Source organism: Rattus norvegicus, chromosome 5, assembly GCF_021556685.1.
Source record: "Rattus norvegicus strain SHRSP/BbbUtx chromosome 5, alternate assembly SHRSP_T2T, whole genome shotgun sequence".
NCBI classification, from domain to species: domain Eukaryota; kingdom Metazoa; phylum Chordata; class Mammalia; order Rodentia; family Muridae; genus Rattus; species Rattus norvegicus.
In genome coordinates, this window is record NC_141538.1 from 134,923,490 (window position 1) to 134,944,758 (window position 21,269).

Below are 21,269 nucleotides of genomic sequence, written 5' to 3' on the forward strand. Positions count from 1 at the left end.
GATTCCAGAGGAAAACACCAAACGCCATCTGGAACCCTGGTGCATGGAAGCTCCCAGAAAGGGTGGCACAGATCTTCCTGGTTGCTGCCCCTGCAGAGAGCTCATAAGCAACACCCCATGAGCAAACTTGAGCCTCGGGACCACAGGTAAGACAAACTTTCATGCTTCAAGCGACCTGCCTGGTGAACTCAGGGCACACAGATGCAAAATTCCTCTGGGACTGAACACTTCCGGTTTTCAGCAGGATTCCCAAACCCGCGGATCCCTACCCACAGCAGATCACTGCTCCCAAATCCTGTGGGAGAGAGAGCTCACTGCCCGGACAGGTGGGCACTCCTGAGACTGCAGAGCGGAAGAGACCAGCAACACTGCCCACCCCTGCCCACATCCCTGGCCCAAGAGGAAACTGTATACGGCCTCTGGGTTCCTGGAGATAAGGGCACAGGAGTATCAGGTCCCCTGCGTCTGAGACACCACCAGAACCTGAAGGGACCGACCAGATAAACAGTTCTCTGCACCCAAATCCCATAGGAGGGAGAGCTAAACCTTCAGATAGGCAGACAGGCCTGGGAAACCAGAGGAGACTACACTCTGCCCACATTACTGATTCCAGAGGAAATCACCAAACGCCATCTGGAACCCTGGTACACGGAAGCTCCTGGAAAGGGCGGCACAGATCTTCCTGGTTGCTGCCCCCGGGGACAACTCATAAGCATTACCCCACGAGCAAATGTGAGCCTCGGGACCACAGGTAAGACAAACCTTCCTGCTCCAAGCCATCTGCCTGGTGAACTCAAGACACAGGCCCACAGGAACAGCTGAAGACCTGTAGATTGGAAAAACTACACGCCTGAAAGCAGAACACTCTGTTCCCGTAACTGGCTGAAAGAAAACAGGAAAACATGCCTACAGCACTCCTGACACACAGGCTTATAGATAGTCTAGCCACTGTCAGAAATACCAGAACAAAGTAACACTAGAGATAATCTGATGGTGAGAGGCAAGCTCAGGAACCCAAGCAACAGAAACCAAGACTACATGGCATCATCGGAGCCCAATTCTCCCACCAAAGCAAACACGGAATATCCAAACACACCAGAAAAGCAAGATCTAGTTTCAAAATCATATTTGATCATGATGCTGGAGGACTTCAAGAAAGACATGAAGAACCCCCGTAGAGAAAAACAGGAAAACATAAATAAACAAGTAGAAGCCTACAGAGAGGAATCACAAAAATCCCTGAAAGAATTCCAGGAAAACACAATCAAACAGTTGAAGGAATTAAAAATGGAAATAGAAGCAATCAAGAAAGAACACATGGAAACAACACTGGATATAGAAAAAGGAAGAGAGAAGGAGCCGTAGATACAAGCATCACCAACAGAATACAAGAGATGGAAGAGAGAATCTCAGGAGCAGAAGATTCCAGAGAAATCATCGACTCAACTGTCAAAGATAATGTAAAGCGGAAAAAGCTACTGGCCAAAACATACAGGAATTCCAGGACTCAATGAGAAGATCAAACCTAAGGATAATAGGTATAGAAGAGAGTGAAGACTCCCAGCTCAAAGACCAGTAAATATCTTCAACAAAATCATAGAAGAAAACTTCCCTAACCTAAAGAGAGATACCCATAAGCATACAAGAAGCCTACAGAACTCCAAATAGATTGGACCAGAAAAGAAACACCTCCCGTCACATAATAGTCAAAACACCAAATGCACAAAATAAAGAAAGAATATTAAAAGCAGTAAGGGAAAAAGGTCAAGTAACATATAAAGGCAGACCTAACAGAATCACACCAGACTTTTCACCAGAGACTATGAAAGCCAGAAGATCTTGGACAGATGTCATACAGACCCTAAGAGAACACAAATGCCAGCCCAGGTTACTGTATCCTGCAAAACTCTCAATTAACATAGATGGAGAAACCAAGATATTCCATGACAACACCAAATTTACACAATATCTTTCTACAAATCCAGCGCTACAAAGGACAATAAATGGTAAAGCCCAACATAAGGAGGCAAGCTACACCCAAGAAGAAGCCAGAAACTAATAGTTTTGCAACAAAACAAACAGAAGAAAAGCACACAAACATAATCTCATATCCAAATATGAATATAACAGGAAGCAATAATAACTATTCCTTAATATCTCTCAACATCAATGGCCTCAACTACCGTATAAAAAGACATAGATCAACAAACTGGATACGCAATGAGGACCCTGCATTCTGCTGACTACAGGAAACACACCTCAGAGACAAAGACAGACACTACCTCAGAGTGAAAGGCTGGAAAACAACTTTCCAAGCAAATGGTCGGAAGAAGAAAGCTGGAGTAGCCATTCTAATAATAAATAAAATCAATTTTCAAATAAAAGTCATCAAAAAAGATAAGGAAGGACACTTCATATTCATCAAAGGAAAAATCCACCAAGATGAACTCTCAATCCTAAATATCTATGCCCCAAATACAAGGGAACCTACATACGTAAAAGACACCTTACTAAAGCTCAAAACACACATTGCACCTCACACAATAATAGTAGGAGATTTCAACACCCCACTCTCATCAATGGACAGATTATGGAAACAGAAATTAAACAGAGATGTAGACAGACTAAGAGAAGTCATGAACCAAATGGACTTAACAGATAATTATAGAACATTCTATTCTAAAGCAAAAGGATATACATTCTTCTCAGCTCCTCGTGGTACTTTCTACAAAATTGACCATATAATTGGTCAAAAAAACAGGCCTCGACAGGTACAGAAAGATAGAAATAATCCCATGCGTGCTATCAGACCACCAGAGCCTAAAGCTGGTCAACAACAATAAGGGAAGAATGCCCACATATACGTGGAAATTGAACAATGCTCTACTCAACGATAACCTGGTCAAGGAAGAAATAAAGAAAGAAATTAAAGACTTCTTAGAATTTAATGAAAATGAAGGTACAACATACCCAAACTTAGGGAAACAAAGAAAGCTGTGCTAAGAGGAAAACTCATAGCTCTGAGTGTCTGCAGAAAGAAACAGGAGAGAGCATATGTCAGCAGCTTGACAGCACACCTAAAAGCTCTAGAACAAAAAGAAGAAAATACACCCAGGAGGAGTAGAAGGCAGGAAATAATCAAACTCAGAGCTGAAATCAGCCAAGTAGAAACCAAAAGGACCATAGAGAGAATCAACAGAACCAAAAGTTGGTTCTTTGAGAAAATCAACAAGATAGATAAACCCTTAGCCAGACTAACGAGAGGACACAGAGAGTGTGTCCAAGTTAACAAAATCAGAAATGAAAAGGGAGACATAACTACAGATTCAGAGGAAATTCAAAAAATCATCAGATCTTGCTATAAAAGCCTATATTCAACAAAACTTGATCTGCACGAAATGGACAATTTCCTAGACAGATAAAAAGTACCAAAGTTAAATCAGGAACAGATAAACCAGTTAAACAACCCCATAACTCGTAAGGAAATAGAAGCAGTCATTAAAGGTCTCCCAACGAAAAAGAGCCCAGGTCCAGATGGGTTTAGTGCAGAATTCTATCAGACCTTCATAGAAGACCTCATACCAATAATATCCAAACTATTCCACAAAATTGAAACAGATGGAGCAATACCGAATTCCTTCTATGAAGCCACAATTACTCTTATACATAAACCTCACAAAGACCCAAAAAAAGAGAACTTCAGACCAATTTCCCTTATGAATATCGACGCAAAAATACTCAATAAAATTCTGGCAAACCGAATCCAAGAGCACATCAAAACAATCATCCACCACGATCGAGTAGGCTTCATCCGAGGCATGCAGGGATGGTTTAATATACGGAAAACCATCAACGTGATCCATTATATAAACAAACTGAGAGAACAAAACCACATGATCATTTCATTAGATGCTGAGAAAGCATTTGACAAAATTCAACACCCCTTCATGATAAAAGTCCTGGAAAGAATAGGAATTCAAGGCCCATACCTAAACATAGTAAAAGCCATATACAGCAAACCAGTTGCTAACATTAAACTAAATGGAGAGAAACATGAAGCAATCCCACTAAAATCAGGTTCTAGACAAGGCTGCCCACTCTCTCCCTACTTATTCAATATAGTTCTTGAAGTTCTAGCCAGAGTAATCGGACAACAAAAGGAGATCAAGGGGATACAGATTGGAAAGAAGAAGTAAAAATACCACTATTTGCAGATGATATGATAGTATATTTAAGTGATCCCAAAAGTTCCACCAGAGAACTACTAAAGCTGATAAACAACTTCAGCAAAGTGGCTGGGTATAAAATTAACTCAAATAAATCAGTAGCCTTCCTCTACACAAAGAGAAACAAGCTCAAAAGAAATTAGGGAAACGACACCCTTCCTAACAGACACAAATAATATAAAGTACCTCGGTGTGACTTTAACCAAGCAAGTAAAAGATCCATACAACAAGAACTTCAAGACTCTGAAGAAAGAAATTGAAGAAGACCTCAGAAGATGGAAAGATCTCCCATGCTCATGGATTGGCACGATTTATATAGTAAAAATGGCCATTTTACCAAAAGCGATCCACAGATTCAATGCAATCCCCATCAAAATACCAATCCATTTCTTCAAAGAGTTAGACAGAACAATTTGCAAATTCATCTGGAATAACAAAAAACCCAGGATAGCTAAAACTATCCTCAACAATAAAAGGACTTCAGGTGGAATCACTATCCCTGAACTCAAGCAGTATTACAGAGCAATAGTGATAAAAAAACTGCATGGTATTGATACAGAGACAAACAGATAGACCAATGGAACAGAATTGAAGACCCAGAAATGAACCCACACACCTATGTGCACTTGATTTCTGACAAAGGAGCCAAAACCATCCAATGGAAAAAAAGAACCAGCAAATGGTGCTGGTTCAACTGGAGGTCAACATGTAGAAGAATGCAGATCGATCCATGCTTATCACCCTGTACAAAGCTTAAAAGTCCAAGTGGATCAAGGACCTCCACATCAAACCAGATACACTCAAACTAATACAAGAAAAACTAGGGCAGCATCTCGAACACATGGGCACTGGAAAAAAATTCCTGAACAAAACACCAATGGATTATGCTCTAAGATCAAGAATCGACAAATGGGCTCTCATAAAACTGCAAAGCTTCTGTAAGGCAAAGGACACTGTGGTTAGGACAAAATTGCAACCAACAGATTGGGAAAAGATCTTTACCAATCCTACAACAGATAGAGGCCTTATATCCAAAATATACAAAGAACTCAAGGAGTTAGACCGCAGGGAGACAAATAACCCTATTAAAAAATGGGGCTCAGAGCTAAACAAAGAATTCACAGCTGAGGAATGCCAAATGGCAGAGAAACACCTAAAGAAATGTTCAACATCTTTAGTCATAAGGGAAATGCAAATCAAAACAACCCTGAGATTTCACCTCACACCAGTGAGAATGGCTAAGATCAAAAACTCAGGTGACAGCAAATGCTGGCGAGGATGCGGAGAAAGAGAAACACTCCTCCATTGTTGGTGGGGTTGCAGACTGGTACAACCATTCTGGAAATCAGTCTGGAGGTTCCTCAGAAAATTGGACATTGAACTGCCTGAGGATCCAGCTATACCACTCTTGGGCATATACCCAAAGATGCCCCAACATATAAAAAAGACACGTGCTCCACTATGTTCATAGCAGCCTTATATATAATAGCCAGAAGCTGGAAAGAACCCAGATGCCCTTCAACAGAGGAATGGATACAGAAAATGTGGTACATCTACACAGTAGAATATTACTCAGCTATCAAAAACAATGACTTTATGAAATTCGTGGGCAAATGGTTGGAACTGGAAAATATCATCCTGAGTGAGCTAACCCAATCACAGAAAGACATACATGGTATGCACTCATTGAAAAGTGGCTATTAGCCCAAATGCTTGAATTACCCTAGATGCACAGAACAAATGAAACTCAAGACGGATGACCAAAATGTGAATGCTTCACTCCTTCTTTAAAAGGGGAACAAGAATACCCTTGGCAGGGAAGAGAGAGGCAAAGATTAAAACAGAGACTGAAGGAACACCCATTCAGAGCCTGCCCCACATGTGGCCCATACATATACAGCCACCCAATTAGACAAGATGGATGAAGCAAAGAAGTGCAGACTGACAGGAGCCGGATGTAGATCGCTCCTGAGAGACATAGCCAGAATACAGCAAATACAGAGGCGAATGCCAGCAGCAAACCACTGAACTGAGAATAGGACCCCCGTTGAAGGAATCAGAGAAAGAACTGGAAGAGCTTGAAGGGGCTCGAGACCCCATATGTACAACAATGCCAAGCAACCAGAGCTTCCAGGGACTAAGCCACTACCTAAAGACTATACATGGACTGACCCTGGACTCTGACCTCATAGGTAGCAATGAATATCCTAGTAAGAGCACCAGTGGAAGGGGAAGCCCTGGGTCCTGCTAAGACTGAACCCCCAGTGAACTAGACTGTTGGGGGGAGGGCGGCAATGGGGGGAGGTTGGGGAGGGGAACACCCATAAGGAAGGGGAGGGGGATGTTTGCCTGGAGACCGGGAAAGGGAATAACACTCGAAATGTATATAAGAAATACTCAAGTTAATAAAAAAAAAAAACTCAGGTGACAGCAAATGCTGGCGAGGATGTAGAGAAAGAGGAACATTCCTCCATTGTTGGTGGGGTTGCAGACTGGTACAACCATTCTGGAAATCAGTCTGGAGGTTCCTCAGAAAATTGGACATTGAACTGCCTTAGGATCCAGCTATACCTCTCTTGGGCATATACCCAAAAGATGCCCCAACATATAAAAAAGACACGTGCTCCGCTATGTTCATAACAGCCTTATTTATAATAGCCAGAAGCTGGAAAGAACCCAGATGCCCTTCAACAGAGGAATGGATGCAGAAAATGTGGTACATCTACACAGTAGAATATTACACAGCTATCAAAAACAATGCCTTTATGAAATTCATAGGCAAATGGTTGGACTGGAAAATATCATCCTGAGTGAGGTAACCCAATCACAGAAAAACACACATGGTATGCACTCGCTGATAAGTGGGTATTAGCCCAAATGCTTGAATTACCTAGATGCATAGAACACATGAAACTCAAGACGCATGATCAAAATGTGAATGCTTCACTCCTTCTTTAAAAGGGGAACAAGAATACCCTTGGCAGGGAGTAGAGAGGCAAAGATTAAAACAGACACAGAAGGAACACCCATTCAGAGCCTGCCGCACATGTGGCCCATACATATACAGCCACCCAATTAGATAAGAAGGTTGAAGCAAAGAAGTGCAGGCAGACAGGAGCCGGATGTAGATCTCTCCTGAGAGACATAGCCAGAATACACCAAATACAGAGGCGAATGCCAGCAGCAAACCACTGAACTGAGAACAGGACCCCCGTTGAAGGAATCAGAGAAAGAACTGGAAGAGCTTGAAGGGGCTTGAGACCCCATATGAACAACAATGCCAACCAACCAGGGCTTTCAGGGACTAAGCCACTACCTAAAGACTATACATGGACTGACCCTGGACTCTGACCTCATAGGTAGCAATGAATATCCTAGTAAGAGCACCAGTGGAGTGGGAAGCCCTGGGTCCTGCTAAGACTGAACCCCCAGTGAACGTGATTGTTGGGAGGAGGGCGGCAATGGGGGGAGGATGGGGAGGGGAACCCCCATAAGAAGGGGAGGGGGAGGGGTTAGGGGGATGTTGGCCCGGAAACCAGGAAAAGAATAACACTCGAAATGTCAATAAGAAATACTCAAGTTAATAAAAAAAAAGATTCATATTCAGATTTACCAAGCATTTCATAGGTATAGGTGCTTGTACTGTTTTCATAATTTCAGGATGAAATGATGACAAGGGAAATTGGTGTTCAGATGAATATAATTGCTGGGTTCTACACATAGTCATCCTTGCATCTGGACTCCAAATCCAGCTGTTTCTTCCACTTTCCCCGAGGCACGCCACAATCACTTCCAGTTGTGATCCAGGATGGATGTGTGAGCAGGTGGAACACTGCAGTTGCATTCAGGTGGCTCAAGACTAAGATTAGCCTCACCACATACACAGCCTGTGACAGACTCTTTCTGTGCCTCAGAGTTTTCATTGAGTAGACTAATGATGCCTCTCTTTCCCAAATACCTAAGTTTCCCATCACCTATTCAGTCATTCATTAATTTAATATCTATTGAACTCAGGGCAAATTCTAAAAGAGAAATTAATGCATTTATACATATTGTGCCTTCCCTGGAAAATTTAATGCCTACCCAGGATGAATAAAGCAAAAGTTTAAAAAATGAAGTATTGAAGGATTACTAGACAATCAACTGAAGAGTGCTGAGATGGTTTCCAACAATCTCATTTATTTATGGATTTTGTGGAGATATTATTTAAGCAAAGAAAGAATTTCATTAACACGAAAGTGGATAGGTAGGAAGGTCCTGAGGATCTGGGAGGGGTTTGGGGAGTGAAAAAATTTGATCAAAATAGATTGCATAAAAAATAAGTAAAAAATAAATTTTAAGAATGACAATTTTTTAGAAGAGAAAAAAAAAAAGTTAAAGGGTGGAGATAAGCCCTTCTCTAACGTCCTTAGCTTCACCTGGTTCATGATTATCTTCCATAAATCAATCCTCACTCTGAAGACCCCAGAGAAGCATATACAAAAGATATTTCAACAGGAATATCTAGAAAGGCAGCTCATTCACTCTACCAGGAATGACTGTTTGCTCCTAACTTGGTCTTTCACCTATCCAAATGTTTTCTTTAACACACTCCTATTTGTCTTCCACTGTGACACAACATGCATAACCCGTGGTTCTTTCTTTCTTTCCACAGTTCTGAGCTTTTGTCAAAACCAAAAACCAAGGGGACATGTTCTATCTGTCTGAACTTTTACCCAAATTTGTGGTCATTTTACAACTTCAAATATTTGTTGGATGAGTAAATTATTGAAAGATCCAGGCACGCTGTGAATATTTAGCAAGACATTATGATCTAGTCTAACGGAACGGGTCAACTGGTACCCTTTCTCCTTCCCTACTTGGATCCTCTACCACACTTACTTGCAGATTGGGAGGCCAGAGTGAAAAGAGCTTTGGCATCCAAAATTACTGCTGAATTTTAGTTTTGACTGCTTCCTTCTCTGAATCTGAGTTCTTTATAATTTGACCCATATTGTGGTAATCAGGAACACAGATCAGGTAAGTATTACGTTCAGATCACTAGTACAGGCACTTGCCCTGCTTTCTCCCACAGTTCTCCAAAAGAATGCTTAAAAAAAATCAGGGAATGCGGCCAGACACTTAATACTGTTTATCCCCGCAACACGTTCTACAGTAATTTTACCACTTTCATAGGTTCAGCAATTAAGAGTGTTGGTTGCTTTCCAGAGGGCCTGTGTTCTATTTCCAGCACCCATTTGGCAGCTCATAACCAATGATCCAAACCCAGGGAATCTGACACCCTCTTCTGGCCTCCGCTGGCACTACATGCCTGAGGAGCACAGACACACGTGGAAGTAAAATACCCAGGGACATTAAATAAATAGTTTTTCTTTTAATTAGGGGAATCGTCAGGAAAATGGATGAGTAGAGGTGCTTCACTTCTTCGTTCTAATTTAAAAAAAAAAACAGAAAGACAAAAGCAAATGAAGATAAATTGCACCAAACACTGATGCACAAAAGTACCATTATTAGATTCAAAACCAAAGACTGGCTCCAATACAGTAACAGTGGGTATTTCCAATACCCTACTCTCACCAGTATACAGAGCATTCCCACCACACAAAAAAGAACCAGACGGACAGGCAGGCAGGCGGCAGACAGACAGGCAGGCAGACAGAGAAGCCCTGAAGTTATATGACCTCATAAATCAAATGGACCCAGTGGACATCTACACTCCACCCAAACTCTTCAAACCGCAGCTGCTTCCGGGACCCTACATGGTTGTTTACTGAACTCTCACAGCGCTTGAGAAACAAACTCCAACTAAAGCATTAGCTATCTCCTGAGACATGGTCTGGGAAATCTTGGAAAGAACACTGTTGCTTTTATAAAAATATGATTTAGTACTCCATTCATCGTCTAACTGTGTTTATGCATTTTCCATTTGATGGTAATATTTTTATGCTTGGATCACCCCTCCCAGCCCTGTATTTTCTTCCTTATCCCACCCGTACATTTAATGTTTATTTTGGCTTTATCTTATTGGATTTTTTTTAAATTAAAGGTTCATTTATTCTATTTGATACATATGAATGTTTCGCCTGCATTCATGTCTGTGCACCATGTGTATAGCTGGCACCTGGAATTGGAATAACGAAAAGTCGTGAGCTACCACATTGGTGCTGGGAATCAAACCTGGTAAATGTTAGGTAATGAGTCAAACATTTCCTGGAAAAATATGACAAATGACCTGAAAGAATATTCAAACAAACAGAGGAATTCGATCTACGACCTCAAGATCTGAGAGGAAAGATAGAAACATAAAAAAATTTTTAAATTTTAAAATTAAAAAAAAAAACCTTAAGGCAGGTCATGACCATGAAGCCAGTATTGTAGAAGATACTGAAAATATTGAACACCACCAGTGCCTATAAACAGATACTCTTTTTTTCATCCCATTGCATATTTATTTTTTTAACAGTTTATATTTTTATTCACTTCACATCCTGGTCACAGCTTCCCCTCCCTTCTCTCCTCCCGTTCCACTCTTACAAATCCCCTGCCCCCATTGTTCCCTCCCCTTCTCCTCAGAGAAGGTGGAGGCTCTCCTTGGAAACCACCGCACCCTAGGGCATCTAGTCACAGCAGAACTAGGCACATTCTGATCACTGAAGCTGAACCAGGCAGAACAGGTAGGGGGAAGGGGATGCAATGGCAGGCAACAGAGACAGAGACAGCTCTGCTCCCCTTACTAGGGTCCCACATGAAGACCAGCCTACACATTTTCTACAAATATGTCAGGGGCCTAGGTACAAATTTTGCATGCTCCCTGGTTGGTGACCCACTCTCTGTGAGCCTCTTTGGGCCCAAGTTAATTGACTTTGTATGTTTTGTGGTGTCCTTGACCCCTCTGATTGTTCAATTCTATTTCTCTGTCTTCCACAAGAATTCCCCGAAATCCCCCTGATGTTTGGCTGTGGGTCTCTGCATCTGCCTCCATCTGCTGCTGGAGGAAGCCTCTCAGGAAACAGTTATGCGAGGTTCCTGTCTGCAAACATAGCAGAGTATCATATATTCTTTAAAACATGTATTCTTTAAAAACAAAAGCAAAACCTGGGGTCAGGCATAGTGGCACATGTCTTTAATCCTACACTTGGGAGGCAGAGGCAGGTAGAGGCCTGTCTGGTCTACAAAGCAAGTCCAGGACAGCAAGGCTTACACCAAGAAAGCCTGTCTCAAAAAACCAAGACAAACAAAAAGCCCTTGAAAACTAGAAGAAAATGGAATTTTTCTATGCATGCAACCTACCAAAATCGAATCAAGATGATGTAAACAACTTAAACAGATCCACAGCAATCAACGAGATTGAAACGCTAATTTTTTTAAAAGTGTTCCAGACCTGCAAGATGACGAGTGCTTGACATCAAGTCTAATGGCCTGAATTAAAATCTCTCTCTCTCTCTCTCTCTCTCTCTCTCTCTCTCTCTCTCTCTCTCTCTCTCTCTCTCTCTCTCACACACACACACACACACACACACACAGAGGAATATTTTTGTTTAAGTTTTACAAGAAAGAAAAGCCCAACACTGAGTGGATTCACAACTGTATTCTACCAAACACCAATGCTCCTCCAACTGTTTCATAAAATACAAAAAGAAATAATACTTACCAAACTCATTCTGTTATAAAGTCAGCACTACTCTGATGTCAAAACTGGATGAAAAACACAAGAAAAGAAAGAAAACCGTAAACTAATTCTTACAATAAAAATAAATGCAAAATTCTCAATAAAATTCTTGCGAACCAAACTCAAGAATAGTTTTAAGAAGCTTTTACATCATGATTACTTGGTTTTATTCCAGAGATGCAAAATTGGTTCAACATACACTAACTGATAAATGCGAGTCTGCTCATGGAAAGACTTAAGAACAAACACCACATGGTATTATCAATTGATGCAGAAAAAGCCCTCAACCAAGTTCAATATTCTCTCATGATTAAAAGCCCTGAAGGAACTAGAAAAAGAAGACCACCTTAGTGTACAAACTCATAGCTAGCATTATATCCAGTGAAGGGAAACTGAGATCACTTCCTCTAACATCTAAAACAAGAGAGCTCACCCTTTCTTCTCTCCTTCAACACAGTGTCTGAAGTCCTGGCCAGAACGGTAGGACAAAAGAAAAATAAAAAGCAAGTAAATAGGAAAGGATAAACTCAAAGTATCCTTACTTGCAGATAACACACTCCTACACTTTATTGACTACCAGAAAAAAACAAAAAACAAAAAACAAAACAAAAAAAAAAAACAAAAACTCTTAGATCCAATAAATGCTTTCCACAAATTATCAGGATAGAAAAATCAATATGCAAAGCTGCCAGCTTTTCTATGATCCTATAGTACATTTGCTAAGAAATAAAATAAGGGGAAATGCTTTTTGCAATTGTTTCAAAAAGCACTTATGGAGCTGGAGAGGTAGGTCAGAGGTTAAGAGCACTGGCTGGTCTTTCAGAGGACCCAGGTTTGATTCCCAGCACCCACATGGCAACTCACAACCATCTATAACTCCAGTTCCAGGGGGATCTGGTGCCCTCCTCTTGCCTCCTTGGGTACCAGTTACATATATGGTGCACAGAACTAAAAACTGGACTACCACATGACCCAGCCATACCACTCAGGTATAAGCCCAAATGATTCTAAACCAATATGCAACATAGATACCTATGTGTCCATATTTATAACTGCATTATTCACAATAGCAAGGAGATGGAACCAGCTTTGATGTTTATCTATACATGAACAGATAAGAAAAGGTGATATACATGCACCATGGGGATCGCTGTGTGTGTGTGTGTGTGTCTGTCTGTCTGTGTGTCTATGTGTCTCTGTGTATGTGTGTCTGTGTGTGTCTATGTGTGTGTTGTATGTGCAAATGTGTGTGTGGGTTCTTACACCTATGCCCCATACACAGAGGCCAGAGAAGGGTGTTTGGTGTCCTCTGTAATTCTGTCTTATTCCTTTGAGGCAGTGCCTCTCGCTGAGTCTGGAACATATGGTTTTCAATTAGACTGGCAGCCAGCATACCCCAATGATATGTGCTCTCTCTCTCTCTCTCTCTCTCTCTCTCTCTCTCTCTCTCTCTCTCTATCTCTATCTTTTTCTCTGTGTGTGTGTCTGTGTGTCTGTGTGTGTGTGTCTGTGTGTGTGTGTCTGTGTGTACGTGCGTGTGCATGTTATTTTAATTGGGTTATTTGATTCTCTGGAGTCTAACTTCTTGAATTCTTTGTATATATTGGGTATTAGCCCTCTATCGGATGTAGAATTGGTGAAAATCTTTTCCCAATCCGTTGGTTGCTGTTTTGTCCTAACCACAGTGTCCTTTGCCTTACAGAAGCTTTGCAATTTTATGAAGTCTCATTTGTTGATTCTTGATCTTAAGCCATTGGTGTTCTGTTCAGGAAAATTTCCCCAGTGCCTTATGTTCAAGGTTCTTCCCCACTTTTTCTTCTATTAGTTTGAGTGTATCTGGTTTTATGTGGAGGTCCTTGATCCACTTGGACTTTAGCTTTTTGTACAGGGTGATAAGAATAGATTGATTTGCATTCTTCTACATGCTGACTTCCAGTTGAACCAGAATCATTTGTTGAAAATGCTACCTTTTTTCCACTGGATGGTTTTAGCTCCTTTGTCAAAGATCAAGTGACCATAGGTGTGTGGGTTTATTTCTGGGTCATCAATTCTATTTCATTGACCTACATGCCTGTCTATGTATCAATACCATATACAGATTTTATCACTACTGCTCTGTAATACTGCTTGAGGTCATGGATAGTGATTCCCCCAGAAGTTCTTTTATTGTTGAGGATAATTTTCACTATCCTGGGTTTTTTGTTATTCCGAATGAATTTGCAAATTGCTCTTTCTAACTCTATGAAAAATTGAGTTGGAATTTTGATGGGGATTGCATTGAATCTGTAGATTGCTTTTGGCAAGATGACCATTTTTACAATATTAATCCTGCTAATCCATGAGCATGGGAGATCTTTCCATCTTCTGAGATCTTCTTCGATTTCTTTCTTCAGAGTCTTGAAGTTCTTGTCATTCAGATCTTTTGCTTGCTTGGTTAGAGTCACACCAAGGTATTTTATATTATTTATGACTATTGTGAGAGTCTGGTTTCCTTAATTTCTTTCTCATCCTGTTTGTCCTTTGAGTAGAGAAAGGCTACTGATTTGTTTGAGTTAATTTTATGTCCAGTCTCTCAAATTCAAGATATTCTTTCATTGTATGTTGGGTATGTAAATTCATTTAGGGCTGATGACTTGACTATCAGGGGTATCATCCCTGGATAAAACTAATTCTCCCTTCTCATTTATTGCCTAAAGGTCTTCACCAAGGGAAGATATCAATGTTTGCATATTAACTGGTATATTATTAAGCAGTTCTGTTTTAGGTAACTACATTGTTGGGATTTCATGACTATAACTTCAGTGCCATGTCTAAAAGATACTTTGTAGCAGCAGGAATCCTGGTTTTCTGACTCTTACAATCTTTTACCACCACATCTATGACATTCCCCAAGTCTTAGGTATATAGCTTGTGTTATAGATGTACTAACGGGAACTGAGCACCCCATGCTCGTTTACTCTCTGCATTTTGACATGAGCATCTGCCTGTTGTGAGGAGAAGGAGGAAGAGGAAGAGGAGGAGAGAGAAGTTGTTTCTTTGATAAGGGATAGGAGTGACATTTGTCTTTGGTTATAAGATTAAGTGTTTAGAATACAGTTAGACATTAAATGGGTTTAGGAAAATGGTAGTAATAAGTTCTCTCCAAAGATGACACTGTAAGACTTCCTAACATGGAAGAAGGAAATCTCCTAAGGACTCGACCCTATACATAAGCATACGGGAAGCTAAGGAGCACTGAGAGCAGGAAAAATGGTCTTTCCCAGGGAAGGGCACGTTTGATTATCCAATAACAAATAGTCAACTCCTGAAACATACATACAAGTAACGTTATATAAACTGATCAGGTGGTATTTCTGAACTTAGGAACACACACACACACACACACACACACACACACACACACACTTTAAAACAACAACAGGAAAAAGAGGCAATGAACTTGAAAGAAAATAAGGGGATTTGTGGGAACAAGTAAAGGAAAGGGGGAAATAATGCAAATTGTATTATAATTTAAAAAATAGGCTATGTATATGAGCAGAAAGTTCTCAAAAGAAGAAATAAAATGACTAGAAAATATCTGTCAAAATATTCAACATTCCTACCAATTAGGAAAATTCTGATATTGAGATCCATCTTATGCCAGACAGAATGGCTAAGTGTCAGGATCCAGCCTCGACACAGAATCGGAGTTCTCAACTGGAAGCAGGGATATCTGGAAAGAACATAATAAATAAACACAGATCACTTTTCTGGTACAAACTATCAGGCAATTTTTCAAGGCTTAAAGTTCTCTCTTCCTCTCTCTCTCTCTCTCTCTCTCTCTCTCTCTCTCTTACTCTCTCTTTCTCTCTCTCTCTCTCTCCACACACACACACACACACACACACACACACACACACACACACACACACACTTCCCTCACACTCTCTCTCACATTCTCTCCACTCACTCTCTACCCATCTCACGCACACCTCATGTGCACCTCACTCTTCCTCCACTCTCTCGCCTTTCTCTTGCCCCAGTCTTTTATTGTTATTCCAAGAGCAGGTAGAAAACAAGACATTGTATAGTCATTCCCAAATCAAATTCAAAAGAATAACTACATCATACAAAGAATTAAGAATTACAATCGTTCCCCAAAGTTTCAAGCTTCCGCTATTCCCAGACCTGTGGCCAAAATAATAATTGCAGTGTTAAATAGTTATCACTATTTAAACCTTAACTTTTGACTTATTATGCGTCAGAGCTCCGAGGTCAGCTACTTGCATTTTCCTGTGAAATTTCCAGTGATAAATGACATGGGCAAAGCTGCCAAGCAGTGGTCAGAAAGAATCAAGTTAACCCTAAACTCATCAGTTCACTGGCTTTCTGCTTCTGCACGTGACACACGATGACTCACCTAAGAGTCCCAGTGTTGTGACGCAGTTTTACTAGTATATAATTTTATGTATTCTATACTTGCTTATCCAGGAACCACTCTTAAATGTTGTGTAAACAATATGCAGTTGTTACATTGTTTCCAAGATGAGAGCACACAACATGCAACTGGGCCATTAGGGCTGTGCTGTGCTGTGTCCCTTTGCCTCAATTTTTAATTGTTTAAGAATTATTGCACCAAGGAACATTTAATTTCACAGAATTCACTAGAGCAGGAAAAAGAAGTAGGAAATTCAGATATAATAGAATAAATATGCACACCAAGGCCAACTGAAAAGCAGTCACACACAAATGAAATCTACATAGCCATTGTCCAGGGCTAAGGTTAGGAAAAACAGGAACAGTTGTTTTTTCACAAAGAGCTTCCTTGGGTTACTAAGATGTTTCCATGCTGGCCTGCTGCTGGCAGTCACTGTCATGGTATGCAGTCCTCAGCAGCTAAGATCAAAAAAAAAAAACCAACTCTCAACAAATTCTAGCAAAGATTTAAGGAAAGGGGTCAGCCCCTGGTAGGTTTGACCAGGCTCCAGTGAGTGGCCACACATCCAGGAGTAAGTGGGCAGCACAAACTGGACATGATGGGTTTTAGGTCACAGGAAGAAGACACAGAATTTAGTCTACAGGGAAGTGAGGTGGAGATCTAGGAGGAACTGGGAGCAGATGGATATAATCAAAACATGTTGTATAAAATTCTCAAAAAACTCCAAAGAACAGTAACTGACAAGCAGATGTAAATTCCAAAACTCTTTACAATGTGTTCCCTCATTTTAGGGGTGAAAAACTGGGGTTTTGGGTGAAGAGGGAAAGTCCACAGTCTGAGTCCTAGGTCAGAGGGGAAGAGTACAATGTAGATAGAAAAGGCAGGCATGAAACTAGGGTAAAGTTCAGTGAGATGGAGTGTAAACTGTTCCATTCCCCTTTGCTCTAGTTTTTGACAGAGCATAGGATTTAGGAGAAAAAGAAAAGACCTTTGGCCATGGGCGTTGAGAAATAAATCCCTTGTTACTAGAAAAGTCACAGTGCTGTGACTTCTACCATGCCAAATCAATTGTCACAGAGCAGGCTGTAAGCATATTGTTTATCCAGGATAGGTTTACCTAGGGGTGAACACTTCCTCTTAGGGCTCAGTTAGAAATCGTGATGAGGTCATTGACAAGTAGAAGAGAATCTAGTAGTTCAATTACCATAAAAGGTTACCCTTTGTGTACTCTAATGAATTTTTATATTTAAAATTAGTAAAATCCAAAGACAAAAGTATTTATTTATTTTTTTTTTAGTCAAATCTTTAATGCACTCCATTAAGCCAAGGATAAGACTTTAAAGCATCATATTAGCTAAAGAGTAGCTGGGATTGGAGTTGAAACAATTTCAAACAGCCAGAATAGAAAGTTAACTCTGGGCATAGTATGGTATTCATTCCCAACAGTGGATCATAGAAAAGGACGATTTTTTTTCAAATGTAACAATGAGCGAGTACCTGTCATCATGAAATGATAAATTTTACACAAAGGGACTGGTTGGCCTCCTGTACTAGAAAGGCTAACTTGACTCTCACAATGCCCCTGAGTACAAGACTCAGACTGCCGTTGGTGGCACTTGTAAGCCCAGCCTTCCATTTTCCTAGAACAAATTATCTTTTGAAACACAGACATAGTGACATGAGACACGCAGAAGACGTTTCTGTCCTTCCAGAATAAGGTAGACTTTGAATAGTTTGACCATCACTTTTACAGAGGGTTTCTCCGGAGAGGCTAGCAAAAGAGTCTACACCATCAAAATCCAATCCGGGTTCATCAGCGCTTCATGGTATTGCAAATACTAGCTACTTGGGCAGTTCCTTGGGATTAACTGTGTACGTATTTGGGAAACAGTTGGAGATTTGGTATGACGGCAGAATCAAAATTACCCCACGAATAAGTTTCATGATGATTCTGTATTTATTTTTTTTGTAGGTAGTATGCTATTTATTTATGTATTTAGGTAATGCATGTATGTATGTATGTATGCATGTATGTATGTATGTATTTACAGGCTGGAAGGTCTTGTAATATTTTTTTTATTATTAACTTGAGTATTTCTTATATACATTTCGAGTGTTATTCCCTTTCCCAGTTTCCGGGCAAACATCCCCCTCCCACCTCCCCTTTCTTATCGGTGATCCGCTCCCCACCCTCCCCCCATTGTCGCCCTCCCCCCAACAGTCTAGTTCACTGGGGGTTCAGTCTTAGCAGGACCCAGGGCTTCCCCTTCCACTGGTGCTATTACTAGGATATTCATTGCTACCCATGAGGTCAGAGTCCAGGGTCAGTCCATGTATAGTCTTTAGGTAGTGGCTTAGTCCCTGGAAGCTCTGGTTGCTTGGCATTGTTGTACATATGGGGTCTCGAGCCCCTTCAAGCTCTTCCAGTTCTTTCTCTGATTCCTTCAACGGGGGTCCTATTCTCAGTTCATTGGTTTGCTGCTGGTATTCGCCTCTGTATTTGTTATATTCTGGCTGTGTCTCTCAGGAGCGATCTACATCCGGCTCCTGTCGGTCTGCACTTCTTTGCTTCATCAATCTTGTCTAATTGGGTGGCTGTATATGTATGGGCCACATGTGGGGCAGGCTCTGAATGGGTGTTCCTTCAGTCTCTGTTTTAATCTTTGCCTCTCTCTTCCCTGCCAAGGGTATTCTTGTTCCCCTTTTAAAGAAGGTGTGAACCATTCACATTTTGATCATCTGTTTGAGGTTCATTTGTTCTAGGCATCTAGGGTAATTCAAGCATTTGGGCTAATAGCCACTTATCAGTGAGTGCATACCATGTATGTCTTTCTGTGTTTGGGTTAGCTCACTCAGGATGATATTTTCCAGTTCCAGCCATTTGCCTACGAATTTCATAAAGTCGTTGTTTTTGATAGCTGAGTAATATTCCATTGTGTAGATGTACCACATTTTCTGTATCCATTCCTCTGTTGAAGGGCATCTGGGTTCTTTCCAGCTTCTGGCTATTATAAATAAGGCTGCAATGAACATAGTGGAGCACGTGTCTTTTTTATATGTTGGGGCATCTTTTGGGTATATGCCCAAGAGAGGTATAGCTGGATCCTCAGGTAGTTCAATGTCCAATTTTCTGAGGAACCTCCAGACTGATTTCCAGAATGGTTTTACCAGTCTGCAATCCCACCAACAATGGAGGAGTGTTCCTCTTTCTCCACATCCTCGCCAGCATCTGCTGTCACCTGAGTTTTTGAACTTAGCCATTCTCACTGGTGTGAGGTGAAATCTCAGGGTTGTTTTGATTTGCATTTCCCTTATGACTAAAGATGCTGAACATTTCTTTAGGTGTTTCTCAGCCATTCGGCATTCCTCAGCTGTGAATTCTTTGTTTAGCTCTGAACCCCATTTTTTAATAGGGTTATTTGTTTCCCTGTGGTCTAACTTCTTGAGTTCTTTGTATATTTTGGATATAAGGCCTCTATCTGTTGTAGGATTGGTAAAGATCTTTTCCCAATCTGTTGGTTGCCGTTTTGTCCTAACCACAGTGTCCTTTGCCTTACAGAAGCTTTGCAGTTTTATGAGATCCCATTTGTCAATTCTTGATCTTAGAGCGTAAGCCATTGGTGTTTTGTTCAGGAAATTTTTTCCAGTGCCCATGTGTTCCAGATGCTTCCCTAGTTTTTCTTCTATTAGTTTGAGTGTGTCTGCTTTGATGTGGAGGTCCTTGATCCACTTGGACTTAAGCTTTGTACAGGGTGATAAGCATGGATCGATCTGCATTCTTCTACATGTTGACCTCCAGTTGAACCAACACCATTTGCTGAAAATGCTATCTTTTTTCCATTGGATGGTTTTGGCTCCTTTGTCAAAAATCAAGTGACCATATGTGTGTGGGTTCAATTCTGGGTCTTCAATTCTATTCCATTGGTCTATCTGTCTGTCTCTGTACCAATACCATGCAGTTTTTATCACTATTGCTCTGTAATACTGCTTGAGTTCAGGGATAGTGATTCCCCCTGAAGTCCTTTCATTGTTGAGGATAGCTTTAGCTATCCTGGGTTTTTTGTTATTCCAGATGAATTTGCAAATTGTTCTGTCTAACTCTTTGAAGAATTGGATTGGTATTTTGATGGGGATTGCATTAAATCTGTAGATCGCTTTTGGTAAAATGGCCATTTTTACTATATTAATCCTGCCAATCCATGAGCATGGGAGATCTTTCCATCTTCTGAGGTCTTCTTCAATTTCCTTCTTCAGTGTCTTGAAGTTCTTATTGTACAGATCTTTTACTTGCTTTGTTAAAGTCACTCCGAGGTACTTTATATTATTTGGGTCTATTATGAAGGGTGTCGTTTCCCTAATTTCTTTCTCGGCTTGTTTCTCTTTTGTATAGAGGAAGGCAACTGATTTATTTGAGTTAATTTTATACCCAGCCACTTTGCTGAAGTTGTTTATCAGCTTTAGTAGTTCTCTGGTGGAACTTTTGGGATCACTTAAATATACTATCATATCATCTGCAAATAGTGATATTTTGACTTCTTCTTTTCCGATCTGTATCCCCTTGACATCCTTTTGTTGTCTGATTGCACTGGCTAGAACTTCAAGAACTATATTGAATAAGTAGGGAGAGAGTGGGCAGCCTTGTCTAGTCCCTGATTTTAGTGGGATGCTTCAAGTTTCTCTCCATTTAGTTTAATGTTAGCAACTGGTTTGCTGTATATGGCTTTTACCATGTTCAGGTATGGGCCTTGAATTCCTATTCTTTCCAGGACTTTTATCATGAAGGGGTGTTGAATTTTGTCAAATGCTTTCTCAGCATCTAATGAAATGATCATGTGGTTTTGTTCTTTCAGTTTGTTTATATAATGGATCACGTTGATGGTTTTCCGTATATTAAACCATCCCTGCATGCCTGGGATGAAGCCTACTTGGTCATGGTGGATGATTGTTTTGATGTGCT

At 40.6% G+C, this 21,269-nt stretch overlaps 1 pseudogene across 1 annotated transcript in view; it reads left to right on the forward strand.

The window, feature by feature from the left end:
- Positions 1 to 21,269, forward strand: part of Cyp4a8-ps1 (cytochrome P450, family 4, subfamily a, polypeptide 8, pseudogene 1) — a 140,399-nt pseudogene that overhangs the window by 113,261 nt on the left and 5,869 nt on the right. The window lies entirely within an intron of this gene.